The following is a 17720-nucleotide window of genomic DNA, read 5'->3' on the forward strand; positions in this document are numbered from 1 at the left end:
GCAAATATTTTATTAGATGCTTCACTGAATTTAGGATAGAGGATGTTCCAAAATATGCCCCAACATCTCATGATATGTAGTTGAAAGAATCCATTCAAAAAAAACTCTGAGAAACTTTGAAGATTTCGTATATATAATATGTTTCATAATTGCTCAGTAGGTTACATTTACATTAATATCTTTTCTACATAGGAAGAATCTTAGCATTAAATAATTTTCTACTAGCCTTCAACTACCTCACTTCATAAAACTGTGAAGAAACTTCACTTAAATTAGATTTAATGAGAGAAGGTAAACAGAGGCTGCATATACTTTTAGATCTGTAGTAGCATGAGAAATCATCATTTTATTTTAAATACACCTTAATTTTGAAAAACAAAAATCCCTAGATAGATAATATAGATATAGAATATACTCTAATGTGTATCTATGGGGAAAAACAATTCTTAGTCTAATTGTTATGGGCATTAGTCATTAGAATGAACTAATACCCCCAACAGTTTCTTACTGTGCAGGTGCCAATAAGCTTTTGATTTTTCATCCATGAATTTCTTTATTCAATCAACCAACATCTGTTAAACATTGTGTCAGACACTGCTCTAAGTGTTGTAGACCTAAAGGTAAATATGACTCGGCCGCACATTCAAAGACTCACAAATCATTCTAAGGCTAGTTCCCAATCCTAAACCATGTATATAGGATTGACTATAGGAGGATCATGAGTATATGGGTTTAGGAAGATAATTATGAGTATATAATTAATCAGTTATGTAAGTGATATTTTAAAACTCTAGTCTCATAAATGCTGGTTCATAACTGAGATTACTTAACTAATTTAAAAGCCATGAACTAGTCTCTTAACTCTCCAATGAATTGAGAAGTTTGAATTCTAAAATGCAGTCTTGAAACTAAGACGCCTTCTGTATTTCTAGGATTGAGCTGAGAGTGACCATTGATCAAAATCTTTATTAATGTGGATGAGGAGTAGAGAGATGAAAACTTGTGTTGATTAACCAAAGGAAAGAAAATAAAATTCAGTGGAATAAAACTAAATGGACAGTATGAACGGGTTATTCCTCATAAACCTCCCACAGGCACATAACATGACTGCCAGAAAATGTACTTTCACTTGTCTGGGTGCAAGGGAATATCTGGCATAGTTTCTTATTTATTAAATATTAAAATATATTAATTAAGAATCTTATCTTTTGGAATTATAAAATCAACACCATGTGTTTTATGTGAACTGCAAAGTGGTCCATATACAAACCTTTGATTGTGCCAAGTGAAATATACAGAATAGTCCTACATGAGATTGAAGCTGAAATGTAATAGGATAAAGGAAAGTGGCCCAAGGTAGAATATGCAAAATCCAAAACATTAGAACCATTCATTTTATCCAAGATAATTTAAATTGTGTAAAATTTGTTACATACTGTTGTGACAGAATTACAAAAGAATATCAGGAAAACCATTTGGTAGATGCTAATATTAAACACAACCTTGTGACTATATTTTATTCATTTTTTATTTATGTAATTTAACTTACTTTCTTTGCCATGAATGTTATGATGTTTAGTGTAATATTTGATGCATAGTCATAGTAAATAGTAATTATTTGTGCTTTCCTCCATTCTTAACACTCAATTTTTTATGTGTTTATCTCAGTAGATAAATGACCATTTTTATGGCTATCTTAAATCATCTTTGCAAAAAGATTGTATATAATAAAAAAAAATATGTACCTTTGTATCATAGAGTTGAACAGAGTTCTTTGTGTAGAGTAGCAGCTTAACAGACATTTATTACATTATTAATTTATTGGTGGAGTCTTTCATTGAAAAGTAAATAAAGAGAAAAAGACATCAAATAATATATTAAAAGCAACTCAAGTTCATCTAGAGGAGCAACTATGGTATGTTTTATAATCCTAAAATTTACAAAGGGAAATTTTTCTTTTAATATACACTATATCAGTTATTTCCAGAAAGATTGATTCTTGATTTGGCTTTTTGTGTGGTAGCCAGTCTTGGCTTCCTAAAGACTGGCTTTCTAAATCATCTCGAAAACAGACAGAGCATTTGAGCCATGTTTGCTGTTAATTAAGTAATAAACCACAAGGCTTTCGCTAATTTTTTGAGGTCATGAAAATAATGCTGTTAATTGCCTTAGTTAAGGCATATGGGCATTTTACAAAAAACCTGTGCCAATGATCCTTGAAATAAGGTTAAATAGATTTAATTTATGTTAAACTTTAATTAACCATATGCATGCATATGTTACTTATATTAATTGCTTTCATAAGTTAATTACTGCAACACACATTGACTTCAGTTTATCTGAAAATTAACGAATGTTCACACCAGCTGTGGAAATGATTGAAGGCAATAAATGAATAAACCATTGGTTTACTTATTTAAATTAAATCTGCTATCTCAAGCTGTCCTGAGTCTTAATACATTGAAAAGGACACTTGGGAAGTGATGATTATGTAATTCCCATTTTAACCACTGTTTAGTCATACTTAGTTAAGTAATAAAGTCATGAACCTTTGCATTTGTTTCCATCTTCTGTTTTCTCTAGTTAATCGAGCCATCATTGACTGTGATTTACTTTTATTGTGACAGATTGATCTGTATTTTTATACAATCAGACATACACCTGGTCTTTATACAGAAATGCACAGGCTGTGTCAGCCTGATGTTTTTTATGGCCACTTTTAACTGGATATTAAAGTTTGCCCTTAGATGATTCATACAGACAAATGACAACTTTTTAAATAGTAGGACCCATCTTTTATTCAACAAAAGTTTTCTGCTTTGTTGCATCAGATTATTTCCCTGAATGCATGCTATGTTGGCCAATATAGTGTGATAATACTATAATATATCTCACATAAAAACCTATATTTTTCTTAAATACTATTTAAAGCACTTTTGTTAGGAATCAAATTTCAGGATTTCTGGTTAAAGATGTTGGATTGTATGCATGTATTTGCCTCTGATCCCTTTCTGACATCCCAATAAAATGAATATAATGTGTTTTTTAAAAGATTTTAACTCACTATGACACAGGAAATAAAAGAGAGAATGTAAACAACCCTGGAAAGCATATGGACAAGTGGTAACTGACTTAGCAGAACCTAGAAAGTTAAATGCTAAGTCAGCAGCCAGGAAAGCCAAAAAAACCCCTAATTTATGTTGTGACCAAAAGGCTCAGGGTGTGACACTGGGCACCTCTGGAAGTGGAAGTGAAGGGGGCTGAAACAAAAGGCTTCTGGTAAGCTTGTTAAAGAGTCAGTTACACCCCATGTAATTGACCTTCCCACAGCCTGGCAAAAATGGAAAAGACTGCACAAGACAGCTTCCAGACTGTGGTCCACCCACACAGTTGAGGGAGGAAGACTTTACTAAACAAAGGGAGGTAAAATGAAACATCATCAAAGAGGATTACACCCCCCAGGCATTGGAAGAGCCTTCTCTGGGGAATTCTCACAGCCTAAGAACAAAGACTTGACTCTCTCACAAAGGGGGCAGTGGAGCAGGTCCCCCAAAAATATCTCAGCCAGATCACCTGATGCTAAAGCCCACCTAGCTCCCAGCTCCTCACTGAAAATCTCAGCTGGGGATGGGGATTGTGTGGTTTTGTTTTTTGGGTTTTTTTGAATTTTATTTTTCAATTACAGTTTACATTAAATATTATTTTGTATTAGTTTCAGGTGTACAGCATAGTGATTAGACAATCATACTTTACAAAGTGTTCCGCCTGGCATTTCTAGAACCTACCTGGCATCATGCATAGTTATTACAATAGTATTGACTATATTCCCTGTGCTGTACTTTACAACCTCCTGACTATTTTGTAACTGCCAATGTATATGTAATTCCTTCATCTTTTTCACCCAGTCCCCCAACTTCTCTGGCAACCTTTAGTCTGTTTTCTATATCTATGAGTTTGCTTCAATTTTGTTTGTTAGTTTATTTTGTTTTTTAGATTCACATATAAGTCAAATCTTATAGTATTTGTCTTTCTCTGACTGACTTATTTCACTTAACATAATACCATCTTAGTCCATCCAAACTGTTACAAATGGTAAGATTTCATTCTTTTTTATGGTCAAGTAATATTCCATTGTATTTATGCACCACAACTTTTTAACCCACTTGTCTATTGATGGGCACTTTGGTTGCTCCCACATCGGGCTATTGTAAATAATGCTGCAATGAATATAGGGGTTCATATGTTCTTTTGAATTAGTGTTTTGAGTTTCTTCAGCTATATACACAGAAGTGAAATAGAAACCTTGAACATGGATCCTACCAAAAATATGACTCAACTCTATTAGAAAAGTGAGAGCTGGGGCATCAAAAATATGTGTGTGTGTTGATGGTGGCAAGAAAATGAGGAGAAAAGGAGCCACATCTTCATCTTACTAAAAGAAGTCAATAGATAATGCCTGAATAACTGAGAAACAACAAAGAGGCATTGTGTTTAGATTTTTTTTTTTAATTATGGTCAGCTAGTGAGTAGAGAATGACCATTCTCAATAGCTACCTTTGTGAGGCTCAATAGCCTATTAAACATTTTACTAAATAATACAAAGATTCCTTAAAGGTAAACCTCAGGTCTTCAGGTAAATTAGGTCTTAAGCCAACAAGGTCAGTGGCAAAAGTTCATCATCCCATGTGACCCAAATGATTTCTGGATATTTTAAAAACTAACACAAAATTATCAGGGACCTGGAAGTAAAAACACAAAACACATGCTATTCAAATGCCAGAGGTTTTGTTCTTTTTTAAAAAAATTAGTTAGACTTGAAAGCAGTTAACTTGGGAATAAGAAATGATGTGACTATCAGTTATATACATAAATCATTTTGATTTAAAAAATCCTAAATCTAAAATTAGAATAGATGCTTACATAGTTCTAATATTTAACAAAACTAACTTTAAAGAGTGGAAGAGAAAGCTTCCATTATTTCTTTACCAATTTCCCAGAGTTTATCCTTTATAACTTATCTTAATGTATGTCTTCATGATGGTCTGTCATCTTAAGACATACATAGCCCTAGGAATTATCATTTTTGGATGCCCATTCTATATCATACCAAGTAGCTTAAATGCATCTATATCCTGAATTGCATATATATTATATGTGGTGTAAAACTTAAGAGGATATTTATCATTTTGCTGTTTAAAGTATTATTGCTTCAAGGAATTGAATTTATTTCCCTTATGATTTATTTGTTAGCATTATCAGCATTTCTGAACTTTATTTTACACTAAAACTGCTTTTTAAAGTGCCTATAAAATGTTCCTTGAAAATTCTCATGAATTAATGTATAATGTTTTTCTTAACTAAGAATAAAAGCCTGTCAGTGGGCTATAATTTATATGATAAAAATTAATAATATTGCTTTAAAATAAGTTTGAGTGTAAAAAAACAAATGTAGTGCCATTCTTGAATAATGTCCCTGATAAAGGAGCAAGAAGGGGGAAAATACCTGAGTTTTTTAAAGTATATTTTATTGATTATACTGTTACAGCTGTCCTAATTTTTCTCTTTGTCCCCCTCCACCCAGTACCCCTCTTCCCTCCAGCAATCCCCACGCCCTTAGTTCATGTCCATGGGTTGTGCATGTAAGTTCTTTGGCTTCACCCTTTCCTATACTATTGTTAACATCCCCCTGCCTATTTTATTTGATCCCTTCACCATTTCCCCCCTTCTCTCCTTCCCACTTCCAGCTGATTTCTTCCAAATGATCCTCATACCTATGATTCTGTTCCTGCTCTAGTTGTTTGCTTAGTTTATTTCTGTTTTTGGTTTTTAGATACAATTGATAATTGTGAGTTTGTTGTCATTTTTATACTCATAGGTTTGATCTTCTCTTTCTTAAAAAAGTCCTTTAACATTTCATGTAATAATGACTTGGTAAGGTTAAGTTCTTTTAGTTTTACCTTGTTTGGGAAGCACTTTGTCTGCCCTTCAATTTTAAATGATAGTTGCCAGGTAGAGTAATCTAGGTTGTAGGTCCTTGCTTTTCATCACTTGGATACATCTTGCCAGCTCCTTCTTGCCTGCAAAGTTTCTTTTGAGAAATCAGCTGACAGTCTTACAGAACTTCGTTGTAGGTAACTCTACTTTTGCTGCTTTTAAGATTCCCTCTTTACCTTTAACCTTTGGCATTTTAATTATGATGTGTCTTGGTGTGGTCCTCTTTGAGTCAAACTTGTTTGAGGCTCTCTGTGCCTCCTGGAGTTGTATGTCTATTTCCTTCATCAAATTAGAGAAGTTTTCTTTCATTAGTTTTTCAAATAAGTCTTCAATTTCTTGGTCTTCCTCTTCTCTTTCTGGCACCCCTAAGATTCAGATGTTGGTACATTTAAGGTTGTCCCAGAAGTTCCTAATCCTCTTCTCATTTTTTCAATTCTTGTTCCTTGTTTTTGTTATAGGTGAATGTTTATTTCTTCCTTTTGTTCCAAATTGTTGATGTGAATCCTGGCTTCCTTTGTGTCACTGTTGGTTCCCTGTATATTTTTCTTTATTTCACTTTGTATAACCTTCACTTCTTCTTTTATTTTGTGGCCATACTCAGTCGTTTCTCTGAGCATCACGACCACCAGTGTTTTGAACTCTTCATCTGATATTTTCATTTCATTTTGTTCTTTTTCTGGGGTTTTGATATGTTCTTTCATTTGGGCCATGTTTCTTTGTCTCCTCATTCTGGCAGCCTCCCTGTGTTTGTTTCTATGAATTAGGCAAAGCTGCTTTGACTCCCTGTCTTGGTAGTGTGTGTCCTGTGGGGTCCAGTGGCACAGCCTCCCCTCTCACCTAAGCTGGGTACTCAAAGTGCACCCTTTGTATGGGCTGAGTGCACCCTTCTTTTGTACTTGAGCCTTGGTTACTGTTGGCAGATCAATGGGAGAGATTTACCCAGGCCAATCAGCTGCAAGGACTGGCTGACCACCAACCTCCACCCTCCACAGGGGATCAGTTGTGCAGAGGCACAGCATTGGGTGGTGCTCCAATGTGGTCTATAGCTGTTCACAGGGTGCACTGGCCCTGGGGTTTCCCAGGTGGTGCAGGCCAAGGTCAGCCCCCATCTCTGTTTTGCCCAGAGCATCCTGCCTGAGCTATAAAGCAATCTGAGATGACTGCTACTTATGTTGGGCTTGGAGATTCCCAGGTGAAGCCAAGCTGTGAATCTAAGCTGCCTGCTGCTAGTGCCAGGCCTGGACCTCACTAAGGCCAGCTGTTGCTTGTTTGATAGGATTTAGGAATTTGTGAAGCATGAGCCAAGACTAGCCCATTGATATGGAAAAGCAGCTTGGGTGGGCCTATAAATTGAGTTGGGTAGAGTTTCTGGGGATCTTCAAGGGAGGTCAAAAACAGTGTTAGCCAGGTTGATGGAGTCTCAGGTACAGCACCAGTTTGCCAGCTCTGTAGGGGTAGGTTTAGAAAAGAGACAATCACCTCTGCTGGCCTTGATGCCAGACACTTCAGTTTCTCCCTGCACACCACTGGTGCCTTTCAAGCTGCTACCTGATGCTGGAGCTCAGAGGAGGTGAGTCTGAATAAGTCCTTGTGTGGGTCCTTTAAGAGAAATTGCTTGGGGTTCCAGCACTTTCTTCCAGTGACTCAATCCCCACTGGTTTTTGCAGTCAGTTGTGGGGACTTATTCCTGGCATTGAAACCCTGGGCTGGAGGGGCCTGATGTGGTGTTGGGACTCCTCACTCCTGAGATATCCCTCCTGAATTTTCATCTACCGCACATAGGTGAGAGACCAGCCCATTATGGGTCTGTGCTCCTCCTACCCATCTCAATAGATGTGGTTTCTTTAATTCTACAGTTGTCAGACTTCCATTCAACTCAATATATGACAGTTCTGGCTGATTTTTGTTCTATATTTTAGTTATGATTTTTATGTGGTTGTACAAAGAGGCAAGCCATGTCTGCCTATGCTGCCATCTTTACTGGATCTCCAAGTATCTTAATTTTTATAAGCTAATATATTTTGGAGTATGCTAAATGGAAATTACCTTCAGATGCTCAGATTGTAAAGAATTCTGAACAGAATTTATGCTATTAATAATTTAAATAATTTAAGTTAAAAGTCTTAATTGGGTTAGGATTTACCTTGAGAGGTATTATGGGAATTGTAAATGAATGTAAGAGGTAGCTAAGATATTGAGTTTCCTCTTTCATCTCTGCATCAGGTTAGTTTCTATCATCTGTTCAAGGATGATACCTTTGCTTCTAGTCCATGATTCTTACAGGATGAGCATCTAGTCTGTGGGTAAGGTGATGGGAAGCAGCTGCAGCCTTATTATTCTGGAGATTTATACCTTGCCTCTGACCACATTATATCAGCTCAGTCTCTGCTGTAAGTACCAATTAATGATCTCTATCATCTGTCATAGGTAATTAATTGTACTTGATTGTTTCAATCTAGTCTAATGAATTGACTAGTACTTGTCTTTCATGTCATAAACCTGTTTTAAGAATTTTAAAATATATATATAACAATTATGCATCAAAAATACAATATAAAAAATTAATTGCCTTCTCTTCATGTTACAAACTATTAATTTCTTTCTTTAAACCAATTGTATTGAGGTCATGCATCTTCTCCTAATAACAGTAACTGTAGAGGATTTTACAGTTTATTTTTGTCTTCATCGTTGCTATAAGCAAGACATTGTTCTAATTTTCAGAAAAGATTCTTGATCTCATAAAATTCTTTTCTCAGAAGAGACAATACAATAAACAAGTAAACAAATAAATGTAATTAAACAAGTAAATAAATGTATGAGGTCTCCAATTAAAAGAATAATTACAGATAGCCATGAGTGTAATAAGGGATAAAACTAGCTGTTTTAGGAACAGAGGATGTCAGAAGCAGGGCTCATCCTTTAGTTTGAGTGACTGAACTTCTCTGAGGAGGTAATGTTTGAAATGAAGATTGAATAACCTGCTGAGCAAGGTTCTAGGGACAGAGTATTTATTCCATGCAGATCCAGTAGAAGGTCCCTAAGTAAGTTACAGCAGTGACAGTGATGATGATTATGATGATGATGATGATGATGATGATGATGATGAAAACAGTGACAATGATATGGTAAGAATGATGATGATGTTTGTGATGGCTATGATAATAGTGATGGTGGTGATGTTGATGACAATGGTGGGGGTGGGAATGTAGTTCTTTTACAAATGAAGCTCAAAAACTAAATACAATGCACATGGTCACACAATTGTAAATGATACAGTCCCCAAACCAAAATATTTAGTGACAATGAGATTTACTTTTTATTTAATCTTTATTGTATTTTCTCCTTTAGTCCCCTGATACTCCCTCCTGCCAACAATCATCACACTGTTATCCATGTTCATGAGTCCTTTTTCCCTTTTGCTCTAACCCTTCGCCCCCTAGCCTCACCCCCAAAAAATAGCTGACATCTTACTCTCCATCTATGAGTCTGTCCCCATTTTCCTTGTTAGTTCAGTTTGTTCATTAGATTTAAGATATGAGGGAAAACATGTGGTATTTGTCTTTCTCTGACTGGCTTATTTTACTTAGCATAATGTCCTCCAAGTTCATCCATACTGTTGCAAAGGGCAAATTTTTCTTCTTCTTTACAGCTGAGTAGTATTCCATTGTGTGAATGTCTCATAGTTGTAAATGTCCAGTAGTTAAGTGTCCACTCATCTATTGATGGACCATTGGTCTGTTTCCATATCTTGGTGATTGTTAATAATGCTACAATGAACATAAGGGTGCTTATGTTCTTTCAAATTAGTGTTTTGGGTTCCTTCAGATATATTCCCAGAAGTGGGATCTCTGGGTCAAAAGGAAGGTCCATTTTTTAATTTTTTGAGGTATCTCTGTAATGCTTTTCACAGTGACTGCACCAGTCTGCATTCCCACCAACAGTGCAAAAAGATTCCCCTTTCTCCACATCCTCACCAACACTTGTTGTTTGTTGATTGTTTGATGATGGCCATTCTGACAGATGTGAGGTGGTATCTCATTGAGGTTTTAATGTGCATTTCTCTTAGGATTAGTGATGTTGAGCATCTTTTCATGTGTCTTTTAGCCATCTGTATGTCCTCCTTGGAGAAGTGGAGAAGTGTCTATTTGGGTCCTTTGCCCATTTTTTTAATTCTGCTGTTTGTTTTTTGGATGTTGAGCTTTGTAATTTCTTTATAAATTTCGGATATTAACCCCTTATTAGATATATCAGCAAATATATTTTCCCATCCAGTGGGTTGTCTTTTTATTTTGTTGATGTTTACCTTTGCTATGCAAAAACTTTTTAGTTTGATGTAGTCCCATTTGTTTACTTTTTCTTTTGTTTCCCTTGCCTGGGGATGTATAGCTGAAAAAATATTGCTGTGAGCTAAGATAAGTCCAAGATTTAACAAGTGACCTGAACTTTCACATTTTGCATTTATAGTAGAGGTGTTCTTAGAAGACTGGCATATCTTCACAGGAATCCCTAACTTCAAGACTCCTTAAACACGTCCTGACCTGCAGGAGCTTATCCTGTGCTGAAGGACCCTAGAGTCCAGCTTAATAACAAACTGCTGTTCTTTTGTTTAGGTTCTCATCACCTTCATAGCAGTTATTTTATTTCACTCCATAAATCAACAATGTCACCAATTCTAAAAATGTTTCAAGCCTCTCACTTTCTACCCTTACAATTCTTTTTCCGTATACACCTTCAGCCCATTGGCATCTCCAGTCTAGTGACTCTAACACTTTATACTAACCATCACCACCCTCATGTGCTCACTCCTTCCTTTAACTCATGTAAATTCCATGTATCTTCACTATGACACTCCCTTGAAATCCCCTTTCTCTACAAAACCTCAGTTGTTGGCCTTCTTCTGTCCTGTGCCTGAGAAACGAGACAGCACTTGAGAAAATTATGCACCATACTCACCCTTCCCTTTAAACCCATAAAAATTTGTCTCAAATAGTTGTCATACCCCAGCTAAGTGTATTTCCCCACACTCAGTGACAGCTGCATCAAACCTCTCCTTTGCCTGATTGGGTGATTCCTTTTCCAAAAATTTTTAAAAATTTTTTTTAGTTTTTATTGAATTTATTGGGGTGACATTGGTTAACAAAATTATATAGGTTTCAGGTGTACAATTCTATAATACATCGTCTGTATATTGTATGTTCACCATCCAAAGTGAAGTCTCCATCCACCACCATTTGTCCCGTTTACCTTCTTCTACCTCCTTCGCCCCCTTTTCCCTCTCGTAATCTCCACACTACTATCTGTGTCTATGAAGGTTCTGTTTTTTCTTTTGCTTTGCATTATTCTTATCAGCATTTAGCATGATTAATGTCTCCTGTTAAAAAGAAAGAAAGAGAAAACGAACACCTTAGATCTCAGATCCCCATCCAGCTTTTGCCTACTTCTCTGTTCCTCTTTACAGCAAAACTTCTCAACGCAATGGTCTGTACTTGCTGTCTCCACTTCCGTAGGCTTCCATTCACTCTAACTCATTCCTGTTGAGCTTCCATCCCTGCTTTGCCCAGGTCAATGACACTGTCTGTGTCCTCTTCCCATTCTACCTCACAGCAGTATTTGCAGATGACCAGCCTCCTTCTAGAAATTTTTCTCTCTTCATCCTGAGACTCCACTCTTTTTCAGTTTTCTATCCTTTAATGCTTCTCTTCTCTACCTATGTCTACACTTGGGATTGGCCTAGGACTCAGCACTGGGCATTCTTTGTTTTAAAATTTCCCCTGGGTGGCATGTCTTCAAATCTCATCTCTATACTGATAATGCCCCCTTTTTATTTGCTGCCCTGAACTCTGCAACCAGAGGGCTTCTTGACATTTTTACTTATTTGTCTTGGTAAGTGGCACCTCCCACTTGCTTGTTTACATTGACTATAAGCATTCTTGATGTTTTCCTTTTTCTTGTTCCACCTCTAGTCCATTAACAAATCTTGTCCACCCTACTTCTAAAATATTTCAAATCTATCCACTTCTTTAACTCTGTTACCAGTCCCCTCCCCCTGTCATCATCACAAGCTCCCATTCTTTTGCCTGGGTTATTGCAATAGCTTAGTAACTATTCCCTTGCTTCCACCTTTGCTCCCTATAAGCCAATATCCAAACAGCAGCAAAAATGACCCATAAACGTATAAATTGGATTATAACTCTATTGTTTTTAAAATCCTCTTGACTTTCCTTTGCCCTTAAAATAAAATTCTAACTCTTTACCATAGCCTGCAAGACTATGATCTGGTCCCTGATTTTTCTGCACATTTCTCTACAAGTTTTCCTCTCCGTCACTCATTTCCAGCCATTGGATCTTTCTCTTCCTCAAATACATTAAGCTTGTTTTTGCCGGAGGGTCTTTATACTTGCTGATCACTCCACATAGAATGCCTTGCTTTTTTTAGAACTGTCTTATGCAGGTATCAATTCAAACGTCTCCTCATACAAAAGATCTCCCTGACCATCTTTTCTAAAGTAGCCTCCCCAATCACTCTCCATTCCATTGCCTTTTTTATTTTCTTTATTGTATATGTCACTATTAGAAATTGTCCATGAGGGCAGGGAGATTTATAGTCCCAGAGCACAGAATGAAGCCTGGTTCATAGCTAACACTCAGCAAATATTATTGTAAAATTAATGAATGAATGAAAAATTAAACATTTCTATTTTAACCTTAAATTTCACTCAAAAATTACATGAGGGTTTTTTTTCTAAAGGAAGGAAAGTGGCATAAAAGTAGATGTTGTATTAAAATCAATCACATGCAAAGTTTTGGACTGACAAATTTATCATTTTTCCAACCTCTCACATTATATTTTAATTATTTTTATAAAATATATGAAATATATTTTATATTTCAATAATATATAATCTTGTTTTTAAATTAATAAATCTACTCAACTCATTAAAATATTATAAATTCTATAGCAAATTACTGGCTTTTGTCTAAACCTCTTCTTGCTTCTCTCTTCCTCAACTTAAATTCCCACACATTAAATACTCCAGACCTTAAATACTCTTACTTCATCTAAATATTACCATTTCACAGATATGTTCCTGTGTTTGTCTCTGTAATTGCCTCAGATTTTCCATTGTGTATATTGCATAATTAGGAAGAGCTATAGCTATAACTGTAACTGGGGCTGTAAGAGTCCCCAAAGAGCTGAAAGTACACATAAAATAAGCTAACTCATAAAAATTGATAAATTATATATATAAGCTGGGATTTTAAAGGACTGATAATTTTATGGCAGTAATTTATAATAATGCTCCATAAAAAAAGGAATTATACCTTTAGGTGCCCAGAGAAACTCCATTCCCTCGTTTTTTTAATATTCAAGGGCAAAAAGAGTTAAATGTCCTGTGTGGTATTCTGTAAACTCAGGTGAATTCCAGCTGCCAGCTGAAACCCAGGTCACTTTGGACAAGGAACTCTGTCATTCTTTGCTTGAGCCATCAAGAATCTGCACCAAGGAACAAGATAATAAAGCTCCACAGGCATGAGCCAACCAGACTACTTTCAAAGGAAAGTCATTCTTGTTTTCGCCACAGGATCATACATCTGTAAAATATAGCAGATATGAAAATTAATATAATTTTAAGTTAAAGTACATTTTAATGAAAAGTAATTTCCTTTTCTTTTGTGTGCCTATTAACAGTTCTTTCCCATAGCACTTCAGTTATGTCAAAGTCATATCTTCTCACTCAAAATGAAGGGCAAAGTTGAATTACCAGCCATACAAAGGGGACTTCTGAGGGGGCTGTATGCCCTTGAATTAGCCAAATAACAGGAGAAATGTATGTTCTTAAAAACCCTAAATATATCCTTCAGTTTGTGTTATTTCACATTTGTAAATTTTATATTAAAGTAAAAATATTTTTATTGTACTACATCAAATAAATTCAGGATTAAAGATAGTAGGAGTTTTTGTTTTAAACCCTACATAAAATTCCAAATGTGTTTATGTAAACCACAGTTTTCTCAAAATCCTATCACCTATGTTTGACCACAATGAAGTGAAATGCTGGCTATATAGTCAAAATGCACAGGTTTGTCACTTACATTGGATGATTTGAGCACATCATTCATCCTCTCTAGGTCTACTTTTTTACCATCTTTCCCTGACCACCTCACAAGCTGTCCTTATGGAGTGTGATTCCATATTAAATTACTTCATATACAAACAAAAGGTCGAATTACGTTAGCAAAAAGTGCTTGCCCATAGCACCCAACTCATTAATTAGTTAATTAATTAAGACATTGAACAAGCTTGTACGGAGTGTCTACTAGGTGCCCAACATTTCCCCAGGCACTGGGCTTGTATGCATAGGGGGGAAAAGTAGATTAGTGGTAGAATGGGGCCTGGGGGTGGGGGGATAAGGAGTGAAAGCAAATGAGTATTAAGTTTCCACTGAGGTGATAGAAATGACCTAAAATAAGATTGCAATGATAATTGTACAATTCTGTAAATTCACTAATAATCATAGAATTGTACACTTAACGCAGGTGAATTTTAAGCTTTGCATATTATACCTCAATAAAGCTTTTAAAAAATAATAATAAAGCATAGTCCCTACCTGCAAGAAGCTTATAATTAGTGGAAAAACTGACATATAAACAAAAAACTGTACAATATGCTGGAGAAATATGGATGCTGTTGACCTATAGTTGTATATCGGTGAAACATCACATGATTTAAGTATCAAAAAGAAAAATATATTAACTTACTCCTAACTCCACAAGCAAAACTGTTTCAAACCAAGAACAGATTTTACCCTCTATTGAGAGACATATGATATCCAAAATTTGGAAAAACTTATTAACCCTTGCGCTCAACTTACCATGTGTGAGACTTCAGTTTAAGAAATATGGCCTTGACATATCTAGAAATGTTGCCAATATTGTAAATGTGACGTTCATTGAGCATAACAAAACCATTAGTGCTATTTGGAGAAGGGGAAGTGAGGCTGCGGAGGACCGCCAAGCCCTGGCACAGTTGTTTGCTTGAACCAGCCCCAGGCCAAGCTGCCTGGCAAGGATCCCAGATCACAGAATGAACAGAAGAAGGGAAGGGGATGGGTAGAGCAGGCGACCTCAAACCCACCCTAGTGTGGAGCTCCTTCCACTCAGAATGAGTCTGCCATTTCAATCGATGCTTCTTATCTTCAGAAACACTCATTTTTCTGCTTTTAAGACAATAAAAATGCTCCCTTGCTCTAGGTTTGAAGTTAAATCTCAACTCTTCCAAATTTTCCTGCACAATATTTCCAGCAATTGTCCCAGTTTAAATCCTAAACCCCAAAACTCCTTTTCAATTTACAGACAAGTCCTCCTTGGAGAAACATCTTCATGCAGTATCTGCCTCCCTGAAGACATACTGGATACCATTTTCTTCCTGATTGATCTGTATACCTCAGAGGAGAGGAGCCACCATATGCTACCGATTAATTCATGTATTCTTCCATTCATTTAACAAATATTTATCAAAACTTATTATTTCTTTAAAGTTGATTCTAGCCTATAAAATCAGCTAATGTTTCTGGTACTAAACCACATAAAGCTATATGGACATCTCCCCACAGAGACCCTTGTATTTGACACCTGACAACACCTTTAGCAAGTGTTCTCATAGCAGAAAAAGGACAGCATTTCTTTTCATTCACTTCTGTGGAAGCTGAATAAAATGTGAAAATGATTTTTAAAATCAATAGCAACAATCATTTACTTAGTAGATTTCTCAATTTTTTCACTAAATATGAGGCAGCACTTGAAAAGTATTTATTTCCACAGTGTCTTTCCCTCTGAGTCATTTTAAGGTTTGAAAAAAATATTCATTTTTCTTAAACTGTCTCTCTTGACCTTAGTTTTCTCTGTTATAAAATAGAGGGGGTGGATTTATGACTTTCAAGACCTCTTTAAAACTTAAATAGTATTTGATACTCTGAGTCATACCCAAAATTTAGACCTTAGCTCCACAGTAAGAGAAATTTTGAACAAGAACCGAATGGGGCTACTACTCCCCAAAACAAGGCTTAATGATTTGATTACATCTACCAGAAGACATAGTCTATCAAGCTGAATTATTTATGCATTATTATTGAGATGGCTGTCAGTTGAGTCAAATTATTAAAATTTCATCAGGAACAATCTTTTGCCCAGCTCTGTTTGTTTTCATGAATAGAATGGGTGTCGCCTAATCCAGCCTAAATTTTGTTGGCCTGGAGAGCATGCTCCCATCCCTCCTCACACCCCTGGGGCTGCAGTGCTCACATCCAGCCACTGTTGGTGTGGTCCTTGGGCCACATGGTAAGCAGGCCATGTGCGACCAGGCCTGTATGTGACTCTGTGATGCTACCAACTTTCATCACACTCCCAGATGGGGCATAGATGCCATCAGTGTGTGTGTCCCAGTTAATTAGTTCGGTCCAAAAAACAGAGACCATTCAGACAAATCATTGCTCCACAAGAAGGGGAAGTACAAGGTGCTGATCAAGCACATGGACTCTGAATCTGGACCACCTGTATCTGAATCATAGCTTCAGCATATACCAGCTCTGTGACTCTTAGCCTTGGGGTTCCTGTTGGTAAATAAAATGTGAATAATAATTGGGCTGTTTTAAGAGTTAAATAGGGGGTGTATGTGAAGTACATCATAAACACTCTGTGTTAGTTATCTTTATGTCTTACCTCCATGTGGAGAAAAAATTTAAATTAAACCACAAAGAAAAAAACATGTACATGGGCAAAGACATGTGGTATAACATGAAGGGTACTGACAGTAGGTGGGGTCTCATGCAACACAACCCAAAAGTCCCTTTCTGTAAGGTTGTCAGGAGCCCAAAATAAGATACTTTAAAAATGCCCAGACTAAGATAGGTCTCAATGAGTATTAGTTTTCTTCCCCTACACAATATCTTTCATTTTATTTCCTTTGTTTTCTTCCCTTTTTCTCCCTTTTTTCTTTCCTTCTATTTTCTGCCCCTCCTCTTTATCCTCCTCCTTCTCTATCTTCTTATTGTCTCTAGATATCTATATATTTCTGTCTATATTTCTTTCTCTCCCTCTGTCGCTATCACTTTATTTCTTTCCTCTTCCAACTAATGATCACTGGTTTACTTTTCCATGCCAGGCACTCTGGGGACCCTGGGGATAAAACTGGGGAACAAGCCAACATGGTTATGACTCTCTAATAGCCCAATGGAGGAGAAAGATATTCATCAGAGTACCTCACTAATGAAGGTGTAATTATATTAGATAAGTGTCCTGAGCCAACAAAACACTTTTATAAGGGCATTCATCAGAAGCCCCTGACCTGTAAGAGAGTGATAGGAGCATTTGCTAAATCTGAAGTCTTTGATGGAGTTCACCAGGCCCAGAGGAGGGGACGATATTCTCTGCGGAAACAATGGTTCATGCAGAGACCTGTGGCTAGTGTGGCTGTTTTAAGAATGAGATTGGAACTCAGGGAAAAATATACTAATGGTGTTGTGGCAAAAGAGTGATGCACTGAAGAGATTCGGGGGAAATATTACAATAGCTAGCAAAGAATTTTTTTACTTTACAGATAAACAGTATCCTGTGATTTATTTCTAAATAAGTTTCTTTTGCATTTGTAGAATCATGTGTTTTACACATATGTAGTTATTTACTGATTGATGTTGAGTATGAAAATGAAACCTGTTTCTCTTGTTCTA

At 36.2% G+C, this 17720-nt stretch overlaps 1 protein-coding gene and 1 long non-coding RNA gene across 4 annotated transcripts in view; one reads left to right on the forward strand and one right to left on the reverse strand.

The window, feature by feature from the left end:
• KCNQ5 (potassium voltage-gated channel subfamily Q member 5) overlaps positions 1-17720 on the forward strand; it is a 538864-nt gene that overhangs the window by 285398 nt on the left and 235746 nt on the right. The gene's annotated exons all lie outside the window — the stretch shown is intronic.
• The window catches only part of LOC150007299 (uncharacterized), a 50417-nt gene continuing 43961 nt past the window's right edge, over positions 11265-17720 (reverse strand). For both annotated transcript variants that reach the window (XR_016512019.1, XR_016512018.1), the window contains exons 3-4: positions 13318-13587; positions 11265-11365 (exon numbers count right to left, since the gene is read on the reverse strand). This is a non-coding gene — a long non-coding RNA (uncharacterized LOC150007299). The remainder of the gene's footprint in view (positions 11366-13317; positions 13588-17720) is intronic.

Source organism: Furipterus horrens, unplaced genomic scaffold (assembly GCF_987537825.1).
Source record: "Furipterus horrens unplaced genomic scaffold, mFurHor1.1.pri manual_scaffold_6, whole genome shotgun sequence".
In the NCBI taxonomy this organism is placed as follows: Eukaryota; Metazoa; Chordata; class Mammalia; order Chiroptera; family Furipteridae; genus Furipterus; species Furipterus horrens.